This window comes from Mustela erminea, chromosome 19 (assembly GCF_009829155.1).
Source record: "Mustela erminea isolate mMusErm1 chromosome 19, mMusErm1.Pri, whole genome shotgun sequence".
In the NCBI taxonomy this organism is placed as follows: domain Eukaryota; kingdom Metazoa; phylum Chordata; class Mammalia; order Carnivora; family Mustelidae; genus Mustela; species Mustela erminea.
In genome coordinates this window covers 52,803,651-52,825,313 of record NC_045632.1, presented here as the reverse complement: position 1 = coordinate 52,825,313, position 21,663 = coordinate 52,803,651, and the positions used below count along the sequence as shown (strand labels likewise).

Here is a 21,663-nt window from a genome sequence, read left to right as displayed (position 1 = left end):
TTATATTATAGCCTGGGACCAGGTAGGGTGTAAAATAAACAGAGCCGTCTATGTAAATGGCAAGCCCATTCACTCGCAGACAGCATGGTCAGCAAGATCCTGTCTCCCTGCCCAGCCTTGTCGTGAACTCATATCCAGGATTCGTGCCTTGACAGCCTTTGAGAGGGTGGGAAGGGGGCCCAGGGGCGGCTCACCCCACCTGGCTCTTCCAGAGAAGGGGGCCTTTGGAGTGGGGGCCTAACGCCGATATCTGTACCCTCGTAACGCTCCATGCCATACTGTGGCTGCCTCTGAGCCTAGCATTAAGGCCTGTCTCCCTTCACCTACTGGACTACAGGCTTTTAGGAGCAGCTAAAGGGCTCATGCTTTTTCCCTCACACGCAGCATTCAGAACACAAGCAGTGTGTACACATGCACGGGAATCATTCATTAGGTGCTTGTTGGAGGAATGAATAATAGAACACTGCCTTCCCCCGTCATTAAGCATAGCAAGCCATATTCTATTTGCTGGCTTCGTGTCATGTCTTTCCAGGCAGCACCTATATCCTGGTTTTATTTGGTGACATGTCCCCAGGCAGAACACAGTGCCTGGCACACCCTGGGAGCTTAATAAATGTTTGTTTTGTGAATGAATGAAGGAATGAATAAATGAGTAAACCACGGAGTGGCTCAATGAATATTTAATGGTTCAGGCTAAATAAAACATTTGCCATCTGATGACTTGGGTAAATTGGGATATATGCATCAGCTCATTAAGTATATGGCAAAGAATCAGTCATTGAACTTGTCTCTTTGTAAAATATGAATTGGGGGCTGTAATAAACCCAGGATTATGCATGCATGAAATAAAACTTTGGTTGTAGACTTTCCATAATGATTCTGTTCCTCTATGTTCCATTCTGACTTGAAGGTCCTTTTCCCTAAAGCCCGCTGTCTTCAGTCCCTGTCTTCTCATCTCCCCCCTCCTCAGGGACGGACCTATAAATGCCAGCAGACTTCGTTGTCGATTTTTTTGCTGGAGGAAACAAACAAACAAACAAACAAACATTAAATGGTATGTGATTCATTTCAGAGACACAATTTAGCCTTTCTTTTATAAAGTGGAAAAAGCATAAGGGGTTCATCAGAAATAAATGTCTGAACATTACTACGTGCTGGCCAGGATGTGAAAGGAGCTCGCACACCGTGTTGGTGAAGATCTGCGATAGTAAGGCTCCTTTGGAAATGCATTTGCAGTTTCTATGAAAACAGAGCACACACCTGCCCTATAATCCAGGATCTATATTCCTAGGAATATTACCCAATAAAAATGGCAGCATATGTTCAAAGCAGACATACACAGAATGTTTCTAGAAGATGTACTCACCTTAGTGAGAAGATAAGTGGGTGTGTTTTCTCCATTCGATGGAATACTATATAGTGGTTAAAAAGAACAAATGACGGGTACAATAGTAATATCCATTTCAAATGCATCTGGAAGGATCTCAGAGATATTTTGGTGAGTGAGGAAAAGTGGACACAAAAGGGCACAAACTATATAATTCCAGTTACAGAAAGATGAAAAACAGGCAACACTAATCAATGATAGTGGAAGTGAGAAGAGTGATTGGGACAGGAGACTGTGTTGAGAAGGAACATGGGGAGCCCTCTGGAGACCTGGAGATGCATCGTAACTGGTTGCCAATGGTGAGTGCTTAAGTAGTACCTGCCATCAAAGCCATGGACACAAGATTAGTGCACTTGACGTTCTTGGCTATATGTATATTATTCTTCATTTAAAAAATTTAAATGGCAGCAAATGTCAGGATTCTTTAACTATATACATATTTATTACTTTTTAATGAAAGTTTGTATCCCTCTTTATTCATTAGCACAGTCTTCTTACTTCTTTTAAACTATCAGCAAGCATCTTTGGGTGTGTTTTCGAGGTATTATATTAATAGAGTCAGTTCAGCTACCGTGGTGTTTGTCATGTGGACCTCTCAGCTCAGAGGACAATTACCATAGAGCAGTATGAGCTTAAACTCGGGAGCCATGAGAACTGGCTTTGCTGTGTATTAGCTGGGAGACACAGTGCTGGACACATTATCTTAACCTCGTCGAGTTTCAGTCTACATACCTAGGAAGTGGGAATAATACTGGTATGGCCTCACAGGGATCGAATGAGAAAAATGTATGTGGGTAGCTCAGTGCTTGGCACAGTGTAAGGGTAACTAGTCATCATATCAGTAGTATTAGAAGTAGTGGTTGTAATAGTATGAACAGCAATCACAAAGGGAGTAACATTATAGCTGGAGCCACACTGGCCTGTCCAGACCAGAGCTTAGATTGCTGGGTTTTGAGGGGAAGACATCGAGGAGGGGCAGGGGGGAAATATGAGTGCTGTGAATAGTAATGATACTGTGGCCATATCCACATCAGAATGGAAACCTCTGAGCTTGGCTTGGAAAAAGGAGAACACAGCCTACAAGACATTTGTTCCTGGATCTGGAATACCCCATACTTAAGGCAGGACATTTATCCATGTTCCTGGTGTCACCAGAGCCCAAAGTAAAGCCAGATGTGCCTTGCCCCAGTCTGAACCCCAGCCTGTGGTTCGATGGGCAGATGGATCACATAATTCTCTGTAATGATTCTCCCTCAGCGGGCTGCCATGGGACAGTGCGTGATTATTGTGTAAAAAAGGAAACCAGGGGTTAAACCTTGGTGGAATCCATGTCTGGTTAGATCATTTACATTCATAATTGCTTTCCATCACCACAGTGGAGTGTGTCTGGTTGTTCATAATGGGAAAAGTGATTTGCTGCGGTGTCCACATGGAGAAGGCTGTGTGACTCACAGGTCCAGGCCCAGCTTCGGGAACGCAGTGTGGCTGAGTCCCTGCTTAGACTGATTTAGTCTGAGATGTTGCCACTCTTCCTGGCAAGGCCTTTAACACTCAGAGACAAGAAGGGCCATGAATTCATTCAGAATGTAAAAGATAGGTTGATAATGCTCATGGCAACTGTTGCCTTTGTCAACAGCTGTGGAAGCTGTCAGGTGTTTAGCCTCCACTATGAGCTAAGTGCTTTATGTGCAGTGTGTCGCTATGACCTCACACCTACTCTGACTGTCTAGACTTGATCATCCCCATGTTAGAGAGGAAGAAAAGAAGGCTTATAGCACTGAAGTCAACTATGTGAGTGACAGAGCTGGAAATCACATTCTTTCATGCCTCACTCCCAAGTCTGGGCTTCCCCAGTGGAATCTGGTAGAGTATTTGAGAGTTGGACTTCAGTTGGCTACGACTGGGCTCTATGCTCAGGCTCTCCTTAACAATGATCTGAGTTCCCTCCTCAAAGGGCTGTGTCAGGATCAAACCAGAGACCCTCCTTGCCAGCTCCCAGTCCCCAGCCCACAAATCATATCCATTTGGAAAGCACTGTAAGTTCATGGTGTCCCTTCTTTTTTCCAAGGAATCTGATCCCATGAGGAGTTATCCTCAGGAAAACTTGGAGTGAGAATAACTCAGTTTTCCCAGGGTAAGTCTCACACATGCTATCAGATTCCTAGAAGACCCCAAGATGTAAAGAAAAGATGTGAAATCTTATATTGTCTCCACCAACATGTGAAAACAAGTTCCAGTTCACTAGGGTGCCATATTGGTGGAAGCTCAATAACAGAGGCCAATAAATGAGATTAGCTGCTATTGGCTGTCATGCTTGACATATAGGGTATATTTAGTGAACTACAGTAGTTGTTTTTATTCTCATTCTGTAAAAGATGAACATTAGTTTTCATCTCTTATAGATGAGTTGAGAGACTTCTTACAAGGATTCAGTTTCCGAACAAGACCATAACCCCCAAAGGCATCCCAAATGTCACTGTTTTGCATGAACGGGAGATTCTACCATTGCCCATGGGCTGCTGGTTCTCTCGGACCAAGTGGAGGACCAGATCTCCCATGGAATCTTGGGAGTAATGTGTCTTCGTCTCACAGGATGGAATCGAGATCTTGATAATAGAGAAGAATACTGAAAAAAATTGGACCCCTGCGTAGGCATTTGCTTATGAGAAGCTAACACCTCTCCTGCAGTCGAATTGATTTTTGTCTGCCCACTCTGGGGCTGCCAGGAGCCATGGTGCCTGGCTGATGCTGGGTGTTCTCCACCAAACCATCTCCAGGTGCATCAGAAGTGCACATACACAACAAACTGTTTGTATGGGGTACTGTGGTTGCCTGGAGTTGTGGCAATGGTGCACTGGGACACACTTGAAGCAGAACGAATGAGAAGCTGGGTGTGTTTCAGTCACATCTCCCAGATTTACATCTGCTTAGAATATTTTTAGCTCAACACATTTCTTGTTACTGAAACTGAGCCGGAGCTGTCACATACAATTCAAGATAGAGCCAGGCTTGACTCTGTTTCCTATTTTCCAACAGCCAAAGGCCCACACTTCAGAACTCATTTGAGTGATTATGGAAAAGATGAAGTCGTTGTAGATTTCATCACCACTAAGGCCTGCCATGTCTTGTAAGTGACTTGATATTTACATAGATCAGGCTTTGAAAATAATGAACTCCCAGGAAATATATAGTGGACGTGCCTCCCTAAGTCACAAAGAAGAAAATGCCTGGTGTAAGAGAAGTAGCCAGGGCAGTAGTAGCCAGAGTGTGCACTATGGTACCCTCCATGAAAAGAGGGCTCTTTTACCAAATAATGGATGTATATTATTGCCCCTTCTTAGAGGTTCCTTAATTATGTGAGCAAACTAAACTTTCTAAAGTCACAAAACCTTTATCTCAGGGTTTTCTGAAAGTCTTTGCTCATGGAAACATTTCCCCCCAACAAGGATCACCTATTGCCTAGAATGTGTTCTAGGAAATAACCAGTCAGCAAAAAAGCATCCACTGTTGCAGAGGTCCAGGAGCACATTTCTTCTTGATCTCCAGGTCCTCAGAGAGATCTCCCAAACAGAAGTCCTGCTAAATAGAATCTAGTTGGCCATAATTATTTAACACTGATCAGATTTTTAGAGAAGGAGCTGAGAGGCTGGAGAAGAATCACCTTCACAAATACAAAAGAAGTTCTGGACTTTTCTTCATGGCCATCTGTCTTGGTCCATTTGAGCAGCTATAACAAAATGCCACAGACTGGAGGGCTTAACCAGCAAATGTTTATTCCTCATAGTTCAGGAGGCTAAGTAGTCCAAGATCAAGGTGCCGGCAGATTTGGTGTCTGGTGGGGGCTCACTTGTTAGTTCTTACATGGTCATCTTCTTGTTGTGTCCTCACAGGGCAGAAGGAGTGTGAAAGCTATCTGGGGTGTCTTCTATAAGGGCATTGATCCCATTCATGAGGTCTGCTCCCTCATGCCTAATCACTTCCCAAAGTCCCCAACCACCTAAAACCATCACCTCGGGGATTAGGTTTCAACATGTGAATTTTAAGGGAACACATACATGCAGTCCATTGCACCATCTAAGTTAATCTCTTGCAAACTAAGTCAAAAGTTCAGGAGGGAAACCAATATTGACCTTGATAAAGTCATAGGCAGGACTTTGGTTCTTGATCTGAGCTCTGGAGTCCTTAGAATAACATCTAAGTCCCTCTTCCTTATTAACTATGGTGTGATGTTAGGCAACTCTCTTCACTTCTTACACCCTCAAAATCTTGATCTTTAAAGTGAGGACAATATAATAATAACAGTAGCATCTGCCTGTATGAATCTCCTGAGGATGAAATGGTGTAAACCCTGGACCTGTTAGAAGCCTCCAATAAATGTTGGCCATTAGATCTCTTTGCCATTTTTCTGATTCTCTTGTCTTCTCATAGTGATGAACACTGAAGCCCTTAGACAGTATTCCAAGGCAATGAATACAGAGCAACCCCCACCCCCGACTGAGGGGAATAGGGACCCTGCGATGCAGAGTCAGTGGTGGCCGCCCTGGAATGGAAAGGAAGCAGGCCAAGGGGCTGGGACTTGTGCCAAGACGAAGAAAGAAGAGCACAGAAGCAGCCCTGAGGCCGAACAGTCACATACAAAAGGAAGGGACCTGATTGCCGCCAAAACAAACTTGTAAAACATGGCCACAAAATGCCACTGAGCTACCTATGAAATGTTGGCCATACCTTCAGGGAAAAGTAGAAACAGCTATGCAATTTGGTTGCTTCATTTTTCTCTTGCATGTCTGGTTTAGTTGTGCGGGTTTTTTCTTTTAACAGAACTTTGCTATTGTCTGGGCCTACAAGTTTTTCAAGGATAGGCAGTCTTCTCCATTATTTACATTACACAAGACCTTGGCACGCAGGCCTGAAAAAATGGGTACTTGCCATCTTTCAGGAGTCTTCAAGAGTGTGTATGGGGCAGTGGGTGAAGAAGTCAGGGCTGGACTCCTGCATTTGTTTCCCGAGGCTGCCATGACAAATTACTGCCAACTGGGGACCTTACAATGAGAGCTGGCAGTCAAGAGTCAGCAGGCCATGCTCCTTTAGAAGGCTCTGGGGAGGGTCCTTCCTTGCCAGTTCTGGTGGCTTCTGGTGCTCCTGGTGGCTTCTGGTGCTCCTGGGACCTTTTGGCTTGTGGCCACATAACTTCAGTCTCTGCCCCCATCTTTACATGGCCTCCTCCCTGTGTGTCCTCTCTTCTTTGATAAGGATATCTTCATTGGATACAGGGCCCATTCTTATCAAGTCTGATCTCATCTCAAGACCCTGAATTAATTACATCTGCCAAGACCCTGTTTTCAAATAAGGTCACATGCTGAGGTTTCAGGTGGACGTGAATGTGGGGGAACATCCATATTCAACACACTCCCACTTGGGACCCTGCGGCAGAAGTTACTGAGGGACGTGGTGATGGGCTAAGGGAGGAACTGCACTCAGTAGGAAAAGGAATATTGAAATAGTAAGTGGAGCCCCTGGGTGCCCCTTGTGCTGTGTTCATGTATTATCTCACTGGGGGCTCACAATAAACACGTGGGGTGAGTGTTGTTGCTATACCTGCTCTGCAGGGGAGAGGGAGTGAGGGCTCGGTGATGCTGTGGGACTTGCCCCTGCTCACACGTCTAATGAGTGGCTGTCAGCACTTGAGCACAGGTCCGTGTGCCTTTGGCACCCATGCTCTGTGACTTTGTGCAGAGAAAAGCCAGACAACACAGTTCTTTGTGGCCTGTTGCAAATAATGCAGAAGACCCAATGCTAAATATTTGGTCAATGTTTGGTTAACTGTGTAAGACTGTGTGATGCTCACCTATAAAGCATTTTCTTTATGCTGCTCAAAAGCTCCCCGCCCCTTCTTCCACACCATCGCCAACAAACATTTCCTCTACATCCTCCATAGGCCTAGCACAGAATTTATGTTTTCCAGAACATTCTCTAATTTGAGATGAGCCCTTGAAAGTCTGTGTGAGTAGCACCATGGCAAAAAAAGAAAAGGAAAAAAAGAAGGGAAGCAAACAAACAAAGAAGCAAATATGCTGTTGGGGACGGGCCATCTGGGCACCGGACTTGGGGCTGTCCCTCAGGTGTGATGCAAATTCTTCCAGGTCTCCAGGTTTCCGTGTCCTCAGGTAAAAACCAGCGGCTTAGACAAGAGTTTTCCTGAAGTCTGGCCCAGCTCCAACCTGCTGTGGCTACCCCTGCTCTCAGGGCTGTGGTATCTCCAACAGGAAGCAATCTGGTGTCTCAGAACGAAACTGGCTCCCAATTCTGTCTGGCCCTGCTGGCCACAGGCCTTTCTTCTTTGCTTTTCTCCTCCCTATAGACATCTCAGTATCCAAAGAAACTCACAGTCACGTTGATAGAGAACTTCCCTTTTCAGTAGGATATGGACTTTCTCTATATTTAAGATGATTCTGTATTACAGGCTTCTCACCCTGCTGTCCCATGCTTCACCTGCCTGGCCTTACCAGACCTCAACAAGTGGCAGGAACCAGGGACAGAGCTGGCTACCAGGAACTGTCTCAGCCTTGATCATGATGATTTAGTGCGCAATGAATTCTATTCCAGATATTCTGTTAAGACTTCAGTCCACTTGTAGCTCCCCCGGTCTGAGCTCAGGTGCAGGTCTCTGAGCTGCTGTGAGGGAACAACAGCACATTCGTTCCTGGACCAAGCTCAAGGCCCTCTGACGGCGACAAGCGATTCTTCCAGCAAGTGCCACATGCTGCCTCATCTCCACCTCGGACTTTCTATTTTATTTTTAGTTGAAAAATGATTCATACCCCCACCAGCTCCCCCATCTCCTGTGGATCTGCTGCCCCTCAATCATTAGGAGTTGGTAGACTGTCCACTCTGTATACAGAATTGGCCACCTAGAATAAGCAGAGTGATCCCTGGAAGTGGAAGTGGAAGAAAGAAGGGCCCTGTGAAAGTGAAGGTCAAGTCCGGAAGGCAGTCACTATAACCGTTCTTGCCATGCACGGCCCCACCCTCCTAGGCAAGGTACACTGGGAAGGCAAGGGCTGGGTGGGCAAGCCTGGGAAAAATTTCTTGGATGCCTGATTCCAGCTACCTCTTGGTATTTTCTTAGAAGAGAAAATGGGGGAAAGGAAGCAGGTAATAGTAGCTGAGCCTCCTTGACATCCCTTTGGCCTGAGTGTTCTCTGCCATTTTGTGGACTGAAGCCCAAGGGGCCAGGGTGACTAGAACCCGCATGGATTTGAGAGGAAGGCATTTAGAGAAGACAGTCTGTCCGGCTAGTAATTGAGTCATAATCTATCCACTGATGGACTGACCCGTCTATCTAAAATACTTATTGCGTGTCTACTCTTCGGTAGGTCATATGCTGGACTCTGAGGTCATTGTATAGGTGAGAGATCCACAAATATTTTCTGTAAAAGTCTGGAATGTGAGTATTTTGGTCTGTGGGTCATAAGATCTCCATCACAACTCAACTCTGCCATGTAGTGCAAAAGCATTCAGAAAGGATGCGCACAGATGAAGGTGACTGTGTTCCAATAAAGCTTTATTTATAATTATACATAGCAAACTGGATTTGGCCATGCGCCATAATTTGCTATCCCTGATGTACATGAGTAGGCTAGGGCCCATATTAATTGGGGAAGACATCCTATTTTCTGGCCATAATTTGTTGTGTGCTGAAGTGGGTAGAAAAATGAGGGAGTTAAGAAGCAAGAGGAACGGGGCGCCTAGGTGGCTCAGTGGGTTGGGCTGCTGTCTTCAGCACGGGTCATGATCTCAGGGTCCTGGGATCGAGCCCCACATCAGGCTCTCTGCTCCGCAGGGAGCCTGCTTCCCCCTCTCTCTCTCTCTCTCTCTCTGCCTGCCTTTCTGCCTACTTGTGGTCTCTGTCTGTCAAATAAATAAATAAAGTCTTAAAAAAAAAAAAAGAAGCAAGAGGAACAGTGACAGCTTCTCAAAAGAGGACATACTTTAGCTGGGTTTTGAAGAATGAATAGTAAATCACCAGCCTAAGGAAAGGATACATTTGAGACACACAAAAAAAAACATTAAATGAGAGTCTAAATGTGTGAAAGAGCATGACCTCTTCTAGGGGCCAGATGAAGCTCTTGATGCACTTGGAAAGACGGCAGAAAAGAAAGAGGTATTTCTGTAGCAAGTGCATTTCTGTAACAAGACTGATGAAGTTCTTGTCTTTCCCCATTGTGTCAAAAAGGATAAAACCATCCTAAATCCAGGGGTAGGAACCCCATGCTCAAGCTACCAGGACAAAGGTCTCAGCATTGATAATGATAATTTGATGCACAGTTAATCCTGATGGAGATACCATATAAGACTATAATCCATTTTTAACATTCAATCCCTTTGAGGACACTATGAAGATAGTATTATCAGACCCATTTTACAAGTAAGGAAACTGAGGCCCATATTGATTATATAATTCATGAAAATTCACATAGGTCTTCAGTGGCAGAAGATGGGTTTAAATTCAAGTCTGAGCAACTTCAAAGGTTATGTTCTTATGAACTAGCTCAGCTACTCTCAAACTTAAATACGCATAATAAGAACCTGGGGGGTGTCCATCAAATGCAAATTCTTAGACCAGCCTCCAGATGGTTTTAAACCACAGGTATGGAGCAGAGCCTGGGAATTTGCGTTTTAGCCAGCTCATCCAGGTGATCTCAGTGCAAGTGGTTCTTGGGAATGACACTCTATACCGTAAGTTACTCTACCTCCTAAGCTCACATCCAAGATAGGATGGCCAACTGTCTGGGTTTGCACATACAGAGTCCCTCATACCCCAGGAACTCAGGACAGCCGATGAGCCTACATGCCTCACTCACACACATCATTCCTACCTCGATTCCTGGCACGTGGTCGACGCTTGGAAAATATTTGTGGAGTGAATGAATGAACACAGCTCACAGCAGAAGCCCAGGGTTGATTGGCAGGGCTTTCCTGCAGCTGGGAATTTGAGGGAATCATCAAGGGCTAACTCAGAGGGACAGCTTCTCCCGCTCCCCTGAGGAGTTAGTCACAGCCCTGGAAAAAGTGATGCCTCATCATATTCCTATTTGTGCTTACGTGTTCAGGCGACGCTTGTCCTTAATGCGAGAAGAAAGGAGAAGGGGGCAGGCGTAAATCTTTTCTGTCGTGACTACTCTTTCTGCCTTTCTTTTGTCCTCTCCCAAACTCCCTTTCCCCTCCTGAGAGAGACCTACCCACTGGGCTCTGGGGTCTGTAGGAGACACCCTGATGGTGAAAAACCAGATTGTGACATCTCGTCCAAGGTCTGCTTCCCAACTGTTGATAGCACTCCTTGGCAAGTTGATGACACCCTTAGGACCTGAAAAAGGCACATAAAGTTGGGGGTACCAAGACCCTTTCTTGGGAATCTCATTGGGCTGGCCTGCGGTGCCTGCATGTGGGCAGGGCTATGCAGAACAGAGGCAGCAAGGCTCAGATAATAAAATATATTTTTATCATAAATATCTGTCCATTCATCACTCGCCTACTTAGTGGGTATCTTGCGCTCCTGTTCAGAGGCAAGAATGGCCACAGGCTTCGGGGATCTCACTAGTTTAGAACTTCAGGGGTGTGTGGGGGTGAGTCAGGCATGTATTGAAAAATCACATTCATAAGGATAGAACTGCAGTCATTACAGTCATGAGAGAACTCACAAAGGAAAGAACAGGGCTTTGTCAGATCCCATAACATGGGGATGTGGCCCAGTCTTGGGGTTCATGGAAGGTATCCCTGAAGGAATAGCACTTAGGCTGAGGTCCAAAGGTGGAGTCCGAGTTAGCCAGATGAAGAAAGGGAGGAAGGGCATTCTAAAGCGAGAGAACAACATGGGCAAACACGTGTTTACAAAGGGCAGCAGAACTTTCTAGCATAACCTTTCTTGTCTTCCTTTCCTCACTCTCCTCCCTTCCTCCTCCGGTCTTTTTCTCCCCTTCTCCTTCATCTCCTCCTAATACTTGTCTGATTTTCCTTCTAATGTGGTCGCTGTGTGTATCGATCTACGTGCTGCTGTTATGGAATAGCTATCATTCCCCAGGCTAGAAACAGGCTCCCAAACCACCCAAGGGCTGTATGCTTTCCTTCCAGACTTCCGTCTCTTGCTGGCCCCACACAAATGCAGGGGTTCCGTGGTGTGAAAGAAAAGCAAAAGCCCCCGGGGAACTCCTCACTCTGTTGCAAATCGCTCTAGAACAGGACTGACGGCCCTGCCCTTGCACAGCCCCAGCCCCTCTGTGGGCTCCTGGTGGGCCCTGGGGTCTCCAGGTGGGCCTTGCAGCCACCGTGGATCTGGCTCAGGCTGCACATTGGGTGAGAGTTTGGAAGACGATTCCCCAAATGCAGAAACAAGTGGTATCTTCAGGGAGAAGCTCTTTTCACATAGTTCGCTCTGATTTGCACTACATTAAAGCAAACCTTCCGAGTCAGCTTCTGGTGCGAGCCCTAGGACTCTTCTAAATGTATTGTTTTCACAAAGACTTTTTCATTGTTAATCAACGGGGCGCCATGGATTTGACGCTCTGGAAGTGGAGGACAGGTTTTGCAGCTATTTATTTACCGAGAGGGAAACAGAACAGTGGTTGCATTTGCCACTCCTGAATTTATTGTCAGTCCTTCTGTGTGGTGTAAAATTTGTCCTCGTCTTCAACAGCCCTCAGAAATAAGCATTCCAAATATATTCGCCTACTGTACAGAGATGTGCTGATGCCTCTCCTTGCGATTTTGCAAGAGAGGATGGGAAATAGTAGATCTAAGTGGTAGGAAATGATTCTTGGGAAGAAAAAAAAAAAAAAAAAAAAAACCGGGGCCTTTGTAAAGCCTAGGAAATGCCAGGAATCACAAAGCTGCCACCTGGGGTGGCCCCTTCCGAAGGACCTGGGTTAGCACTGCAGGCCAGGGGGAGCCAGGAAGGAGGGTGTCCCAGGACTACAGTGAACTGGTCGTAGGACACACTTTCTCTGCAGGATAATCACAGCCGACAGTCAGGTGATGGGCCCATCGGGTCTTCCATCCACACCTACTACCAGGCAGCTCACGCCTTTCTCCCTCCTCTGCCAACATAAAGGGAAATATCGGGATTTAGGCTGGAGAATGAGGATTGTGTCAACTTATGCAGTCTGGAAGTCCCCAAATCTTCCTGCCCAGATGCAAGAAGCTTCCTGAAAACAAACAGGAAATGAATCTGGTTTCCAACCACTTTACCCGCGGGCCAAAGGTACACTGGAGCTGGAAGGCCCCGCCCCCTGGGGCGGGTGGAGCGCATCTCTCGAATCTCTCCCCAACTCCATGTGAAGTCAGCCGTGGAGGGAACATTTTCACCAGGAAACCGCTCATTGCTACAAATCAGGACTTCTTCTTCTTCATTTTTTTTTCAGTTTGTCAGCACAGGGATGCCGAATACCACGCTATTATCCATTCTCTCTCCCCAAATGGCACACCCATTAATTTATTTATTCACCCAAGCCATATTTATTGAGCGATTATGTCCCAGCACTCCGGAGTAGGAAATCCAGTTTCCTTTTTATCGGTATGAAAACTGAAGGTCAGAGAAGTGAGCCGATTCAGGCAGAAAGACTCTGTGCCAGCTCTCTGCCCAGCACCGGGCATGAGGGACCAACAGAGAGGCAAGTCCCTGCCCTCGCAGACTTTATATTCTTTCCACTTTTTAATCTGCGTGTATTATATAATTACTCATTTTCCACTTTTATAAAAGAGGTAAAGGCATGCGAAACTGTATCAAAGCTTCAGATCAGTGGAAAGAAGCAGTGCGGGTTACGATGAACTAATGGCCCCTCCCCCGAAGCAAAAGCATTCCGTATGACACTGGGAGGAGGAAGTGTCTTATTGTAGGTTTGCTTTCCACTCATATCACTGATGATCAGAAAGCATCGTAAGTAAACGCCTGGAGTAGGAGTTCTGGCTCCCCTTCATGTAGGAGGAACCTGTAGAGGCGAACTGGAGGAGGCAAGGTTACTTCTTCAGGAAACGGGGTAGGAGTAGACCTTGCTGCCCGGAACCCCAAATGGGACTATGTAATCCCAGGTGCTTTGTAAATAGGGAAGTGCTTTCCAAAAGCCGGCCTTAACCTCCATGATTGTTAGTCTTTAGTGTTACTATTACTACTACATTTAAAAATGAAAGCATATGACCTTGTACTACCTAACACAATCCTGGACTTGCCTTTCTGGGAGAAAGAGCTCCTGTAACTTTTCAGGTGTCCCCTTCCCTTTCTGCCCTTCTGACAGTCTCCCAGGGGAGCGGCGTGGGGCCAGAAGGGATTTCCTACTCCAGGGGGCCAGAGAGCCCGAGTCTGCAGCCAGTACCACCGCGAGGCAGTGGCTGGGATGATAAGCCGGAGAAGATTTCATCGGTTCCCCGAATCCAGTCATTAGGCTTTAGCCAAATCAGAGCTATCACGGGACCCTGAACAAGAGATGAGGCACATCTGCTAGAAATCGAGGCTTCTCGCCCCGTCCACACAGTAAACCACTCTCCCTAGCAAAACAAAATGTTCCCGTTTATAATTATCTATTTTATTTATTTATTTTTTTCTTTTTTAAAGAAAGTCATGCGAGGCACTAGCGTGGTGCCGAAGCCGGTTGCGTTCAAAAACTCCAAAAATGATAACAAATGTTTTTATTTTATTTTCCAAACCATATGGACTTGCCAGCTCAATGCATCACTGCTTGTTTATTCTAGAGCAGCTGTCGGCACCCTGATAATGCTCTAGTATCGTTCGAGTGCAGACTGCCAAGCCACAGTATATGGAAGTCATCTCATAAATTGAAGGAAAGAAAAAATAATAAAACCCCACTTCAGATTCCAACGGCGAACTGCTGCGAGGAAGAGGGTCGGGTAAGGGGTGTGGAATCCTATAAATAGTCTCAAAACCCAGCATTGTTTTAACTAGGATAAAGTGTGACTCGTCTGGCTCATCGTAGCTAGCATTTGACCTTTACAAAGGTACAACTTGTGTTTCATTGCCAAGTGCAACTTGGTGTTTTCTTCTTTTAATTACTAAACTGCGATTCGAAAGTCAGCAGGCCACAAGAACACAGTTTAGAAACTTGATTCCCTATAGGTTTCAGGCACTTTTTATGTATTTATTTGTTTTGACCATGAAAAAACAACCACTCATGACAGGGATAGACAGCCAAACACACATCTCGGCCTTGTGTCCTAGGATCACCCGAAAGTTTTATTAGAGTCAGTTGATGGAGTCTGGCCCCTGTGTCCTACATAGAGGAGAGTAAGTTGAGCAGAGAAGTCCTAACCCTCAGCGGGGAGGAAGTGGCTCTGCCAGAATGCATATAGTGTTGTGCCTTCATTTGTCCTGTGGACCCAAATTCTACCTACTAGAACTTCCTTCATTGTTCACATATGACACTGGAGGCAGCTGGCTAGAAAGGAAGAGGAAGACAGGTTCTAGGTAAGCCTTGGGCGTACAAGGCACTGAGCCTTACCTCACCTAATCCCCAGCAGACCTCAGTGAGGTAGGCAAGATTATCCCCCTTTTACAGATGCAGAAGCTGAGCCTCTAGGTCAGGGAGCAGCTAGTCCAAGACCATAGTGCGTTGAACTGTGTCTCCAAAAGGGATGTGGACTCCAAAAGTCCTCACTCCGGTACCTGAGAATGTGACCTTATTTGGAAAAAGGGTTTTTGCAGACATAATTAAGATGCGGGTTAGGATGAAGTCACAGTGGAGTAGAGTTGGCCCTTCCTCTGACAAGACTGGTGTCCTCACAAGAAAAAGGAGAAGAGGCACAGAGACAGACACACAGACAAGGGCCACCTGAAGACATAGAGCCTCACAGGGGAGACGGCATGAAAACCCGCGGGGAGAAGGCCAGCGGACCGCGGAGGCAGAAATGAACAAGGGAAACCAGGGATGCCTGGTCAGCCACAGCAGAAGCCATGACAAAGCCACAGAACGGATCCTGCCCTTGAGCCTTCAGAGAGAGCAGGACCCTGCCAGCACCTTGCTTTCAGACTTCGAGCCCCCAGCACTGTGAGAGAATAGATTTCTGTTGTTTTAAGCCACTTTGCGAGAGTTTGCTTTGGCAGCTTCGGGGTACGAATACGAAGGGTTCATATGGTTTAGACACCTTCCTGTTGAAGAGGAATACATTTCGAAGAATCCCAAAGATAAATGGGAAACACGACATGGGGATGGGACAGGTGAGGAAATCCCTGCCTACGTCCAATTCCTCCTCGCGGACTGAATGTTTCCTCCACACCATGCATTCTACCAGGTGCCTGGCATTCAGAGATGAGTCAGCCATGGTCCCTGCCTCGGGGAGCAATGATCCAGCGATGTTAGCATTATTATCCCCAACGTACAGACAAAGTCCCTAAAAATGGAGATCGAATCATGAAGGAGATCAATAGAACTTGGATGCCCAACGTTGTTTTTTTTTTTTTTTAGAATAAGGCAGTGTTGAAAGCAGTGTGCGATGGCCATCTGGGGTTATATCAGGGATAGGAAGGGGTGGCAACTGAGAAACTGCTCCAAATAAGGATCTCTGGCAGTGACACCCGCGCTGGGGAAGTCGGAGGGCACTGATGAGAAAGGCTAGCTGCTGCAGAAGCCATGCATTGGCAAGGAGGTCAAGCCTTGAGCCTCCCTGCAGGAAGGCCTTGAACAGCAGTTCTACGGGGTTCTGGTAGTCCACCGCAGGTTTTGCAGAGGGGACAGACATGCAGAGTGTCCTAGCTGGTTCTAAATGACTAACCCCACAGGAGAGGATTTCGAGCAGCCCACAGCTATGCCCAGACTCTCACGTGGGCAGCGGCTTTCTCCTATCAATTAATTCCTCTAGAACCGGTCTAGACAGTCTGGGTCCTGGGTCTCCACTACCATGTGGCTAAGCCTGTGGGCCCCCAAGTCTTTTTTTTTTTTTTTTAAAGATTTTTTATTTATTTATTTGACACAGAGAGAGAGATCACAAGCAGGCAGAGAGGCAGGCAGAGAGAGAAGGTGAAGCAGGCTTCCCACTGAGCAGAGAGCCCGATGTGGGGCTCGATCCCAGGACCCTGAGATCATGACCTGAGCTGAATGAAGGCAGAGGCTTTACCCACTGAGCCACCCAGGCGCCCCCCCCCACCAAGTCTTGATATATCTATTCTCTTATGGGACATGACACCACCTAAGCACCAGCACAGATCATTTTGATCATGTGCTCCAATATCTCATTTGGCAAGAAAAATCCAGCTAAGGAGAAACCATACCCCCACCTGTGGGGACCTCTGGGTAGTGAGTTTCAGGAATGAAGAACCATTTTTCTCACGTAAAAAAAATTCTTTGGGGTTCTCCAAAGTCTTAATATTCACCTAGCAAATAAAGCGCATTCCTTATTGCGTGTTGCACTTCTGATTTATTCTGGATTTAAGTCTTGCACCAATTAGTGTAAATAGTTAAATCTCCGTGTTTTTCAACATGCTTATTAAGTGTCTGGCTTATGTCATTTCATGAAATATTTATTTTGTCAGACACTTGGACTTTTACATCATTTTGCACATTTGTATCTCATCTTGTTTAATCCTAATAGTGTCCAGGATTATGATCCCCAGTTTGCAGATAAGGAAACTTAAGGCCCAGTGAAGGCAGAGGACTTCTGCAAAGTCAACTAACTGGTTGGTCTCCAATACTGGCCTCTTGATTCCAACACCTGTTTTGTGACCCACTACGTTACTCTTCCAAAAATCAAAAAGGTGAATGATGTCCTTTTTTTTCCAGGACCATAAAGGAACAGACCCATACTCAGTTCATTTGTTGGCTTAGAGAGGGAGAAATCTCCCTCAAAACATCCTGGTCCTCTGAACCCCACCTTTGCCAAAAACATATCTACACACAAACACCCACAACTGAACCCATAATAACATCCTCGCCCTCGAAAAGGGCCCCAGACACAGCTTGAAATGAAGATTGCTCTTGCTCTAAGTAGTGATCACTTTGCTGAAAAGTTGCATGTAATTGATTATTGGTAAATCTATGTGATTTAAAATTCAGTTGCGTTCGGGGGATGCCTGGGTGGCTCAGTGGATTATGTGTCTGCCTTTGGCTCAGATCATAATCTCAATGTCCTGGGGTCCAGTTTCCTGCATTGGGCTTCCTGCTTAATAAGGAGTCTGCTTTTCCCTCTCCCTCTGCTCCTCCATCTAACTTGTGCTTTCTCATGTACTTGCTCTCTCTCTGTCTCTCTCTCAAATAAATAAAATCTTAAAAAAGAAAGAAGGAAAGAAAAATAAAGTAATTCTGCAGCATCTTGGTTTATATAATGAATCGTCCTTTTGTAACTTACCCATTTACAAATTACAATTTTTTTAAAACTTAGTTGCAGGGAAGTTGTGACTACCCCCATCTACCAAAAGGGGTTGATCATTTCTTTTTTCCTTCCCCTCCTAAGATGCATCTCTGATTTGAGGTTTATCAATCCCCAAAGATTAAGAGACGTAAAGCTTCTAAATCTATCAAACATTTAACATAACTCTCTAAAAAATTCACCTCCATGGGGTGTGCGGGTGGCTCAGTCAGTTAAGCATCTGCCATCAGCTCAGGTCATAGTCCCGAGGTCCTGGGATCAAGCCTCACACTGGGCTCCCTGCTCAGCAGGTAATCTGCTTTTCCCTACCCCTCTTCCTCTGCCCACCACCCCCAGCTCACGGGCTCTCTCTTATGCTTTCTCACATATGCACACACTCTCTCTCTCTCTCTCAAGTAAATAAATAAAATCTTTAAAAAAAAAAAAAAGGCTAAAAAATTCACCTTCAGTTAGGTCTGTGCATTCCAAATGTTTGAGTCTCAGTTTTCTCATGTAAACAAACTGAACTAAATGCTCTATGCCTTCTGCTTCTGAAAATCAAACACTGTCCCATCTCCCAGGCTCTCTAAGACAGAGTTTGTGGATTGTGGAAGTCTAGCATTAAGCTAGAAATGATGAAGAGAGTCCCTCTTTCCAAACACATGAAAACAATGAATTCTAGCAGGAAAGAGAAAAGAAAATAAACAGATTACTGACCAGTATGTCAAGCTGTATGGGCGTCATTCTCTGCAGTCCTCACTAAGAACTTCAGCTACACCCAGAGAGGGACAATGAATCCATGCAAATAGCAGCCATTAAAAGATAATCCCCTTTCTGTACTTGACCTGACTCCGGATGGAGGTGGTGGACAACTTGAAGGAGCGGTTTTTGGGGGAGGAAAGAGTGGTCTTCCCAAAGACAGATTAGACCACACCCAGGGGAGTGTTAGCTTACAAGCAGCTCCACACTGACAACTGACTTCCCAGATGCTGGTAGCTTACCACCAGGACCCAAACACTGGGCAAAACACATGAAATATCAGACTTGGTTAGGATTGCTGGATGAGACTCCAAAGACTGATCAGCTCCACCAAAGACTGACCCAGATAGTGAAGGCTTGAGTTTTATTTAATTCTTTAGCTGTGCTCAATTTTTCTGTATTTGTCTTCTCTGAAATAGTTAAAATTAATGGTAAAAGGAAAATTCCATGCTTTAGTAAATATCTGTCCTTCAGAAAATTTCTAGAATTCTCTAAACCTCCCTTTTCTCATCTGAAGAAAACAAATTGTTGTATGAGGATTAAATAAGTACACATCAAATACTACATCTGGTCCACAGAAAGCCCACCGTAATTTGGATGCCCTTGTGGTCTTGGTTGTAGCAATGCTGAGGGTGGTGCTGATAATGATGGTGATGGCAGTGATGGTGATGATGGTGATGATGGCAGTGGTAATGATGAGGGTGATGATGATGGTCATGGTGATGATGTTGATGGTTATGGTGGTGGTGGTGATGATGGCGGTGATGGTGGTGGTAGTCATGGTGACAGAAGCTGTTACTGTGACTAGCATTCGAACTAAGATATTTTCTCACTCCTTGAATCTCACTGACTCCTTGATTCGGTATTCACTCTCCCATTAGTCTTTAGATCCACTCAATCTCTAACCATCATTCTTTTCTTGGTGTCTGCATATGTCTATTCACCTAATACGTCTATCTTACCATCTCCCTTTCTGCCTATTTTCTTCCCAAGTTGAGTTCTCCAATCCCAGTCCCTCTCTACATGCCCCACTAAGCCCAGACATTATACTAGTAGCTCTATTTCTCTGCCATGTGTCATTTTTCTACTCCTTTTCCTCTTTTAGAGCCACTATGGCTCTTTTCATTTCTAATCAAATCATGCCACTGACCCCTAGGAGATAGCTGGTATGACAGAGGTAGTTCTAGCTATGCCCTTATGGTGTCTCACAATGTACTATGGCCCACTACATCCTGGTATGGGCCACCTTCATGATGACCCCTGGATGTCCTACATCAGCATTTTACATTTCCACGGGGTCTCTAGCCCAACTAGAATAGTAACAATCAATATCTGTTGGTGGCAGTCATTTCATTTTGGTTCCTATCACATTGATAAGCATCCTATGAACTTAGGACCCCTGGCTGAGAGCAGTCAATGGTATTTAGAACAATACCGTATATGATAGTACAAGCTTTGAAGTCAGGCCAAGAGTTCCATTCTGATCCTGATGCTATGGGATGACCTTGACCTTGACTAGTTTTAAACTCTAAGGAAGAGTTTCCTCATCTATACGGTAGAGATACCAGAACCAACCTCTCAGGGTCAACTGAAAATTAAATGAAACAATATATTTAAAATGCTGACGTTAGCACCTAGCATATAACAAATGTCCAGCAAATACTGCCCACAGTTATTTCTCCTTGGCTTAAAAATTGAAAGTATAATCCAGCAATACCTCATTAAAGGTCATTCTTCTTGTCTAACTTCACAAAGATGCTGAAGGCCAAGGTGACTTCAGATGACAGTCCCAGCAGTGGAGGTCCCAAATGAAGATCCTGAGGCCTCTGTGATAAGCAAAGGCAAGGAAATGTACAGTACATGGAGATGAGATCTAGAAAAATAAGAAAATTAGGCCCCGTTTAAATTACCTTTACCCAGCATTAATCACGATGAATGCAGCATCTGGTCTATTTTTATACCAACATTAGAGGTCAAAGCCAGTGGAGATTTTGAATTTTTTTCTCCTTCTCAAATTACTCAGGTCTCAAAGTGGAAAAGATGACCTGTTGGTTTGCTGACTAGATATTTTAGACAAAGTCATGAGGCACTGACTTTTCTCTCCCTGGGACAGAATAAGGTGATGCTTTGTCAACCACCTGGCTAATTTCATTGCTGTTGACAGTTGATCCTAATAATGTGGTCAGCAGAGTAGGCTGGGGGCTCCTATATGATCTACTCTGGCTCCTGGATTTCCCATACAGGCTGTCTCCATTGATCAGATATAATCGAATAATGGCTGAAATTCTGCTTCTCGATGGGCCCTATAGGCCATTTCTTTATGACAAGACCAAATTGGCCATAGCGCATTCAATTTGTTTTAATGGCCAACACAGAGGCAATTAAGGGGATTGACCGTGCAGCGATCCAAATTGTCCATTAAGAAGGTGGCCAAAACAACTGGACCAAAGGCGTATGCCCCATCCACTTACTTGGGGATGTCTAGACTTGGCTGCACCTTTCATTTTCTTAAAACCCCTGTTAACTAGTTCTCCTAAATGTTGACACTACAGTTCTCTAGAATGAAGCAAAGCAGTTTTGGAAAATAAAGAGGGATTTCTTAGGATGATCCTGAGCCTTCTGATCTGAGAGAGGTAATGGGAAGTAAGCACCTCATTCGAGCTCTGAAGATTTACAAGGATATGCAAAATTAAATGCACTGGTGCAGATTGCTACTAATACTCGTTTTATGAGGAGGGATTTATCTTTCCACTTAAGCAGCCCCCAACGTTGTGATCCGTCTCTGTAATATGTACCTGCATTTGATCCATTGACAATTGACTTCATCTGTTCCTACTTTGCTAATTCACACAGCAAAGGAAAACTACTCTTGCAGGAATTTTAAAGATGAGAAACACACTCATTATTATTGAATACAATTGATCTTTGAGTATGCTTGCATTTAGATATACGCATTTGATTCCTTTGTACGAGTATCAGAGACACCCCATGCCGGAAGGCGTGTGCACTAGGCAAGGGTAAGAACATGTCTGCTAAGATGTTTTCACCAAGAAGTTTAGCGGTAGAGGACAAGTTTAATTACCAGCAGAAACAGGCAAAGATAGTGGGATCGCCCAGAACAATCCGCGACATCCATACTGCATGCTGTGCCTGTCAAAAGTTCCTATTTTCGGGAC

The 21,663-nt window shown here is 45.2% G+C and overlaps 1 long non-coding RNA gene across 1 annotated transcript; it reads right to left on the bottom strand.

Annotated features, from left to right (window-relative positions):
* Positions 1–684: 684 nt before the first annotated feature.
* On the bottom strand, positions 685–21,652 carry LOC116580305. The gene is made up of 3 exons (XR_004281595.1): positions 21,570–21,652; positions 20,205–20,313; positions 685–1,015 (listed from the first exon to the last, which is right to left on the bottom strand). It is a non-coding gene; the product is annotated as an uncharacterized LOC116580305 (long non-coding RNA).
* Between the last annotated feature and the right edge of the window lie 11 nt (positions 21,653–21,663).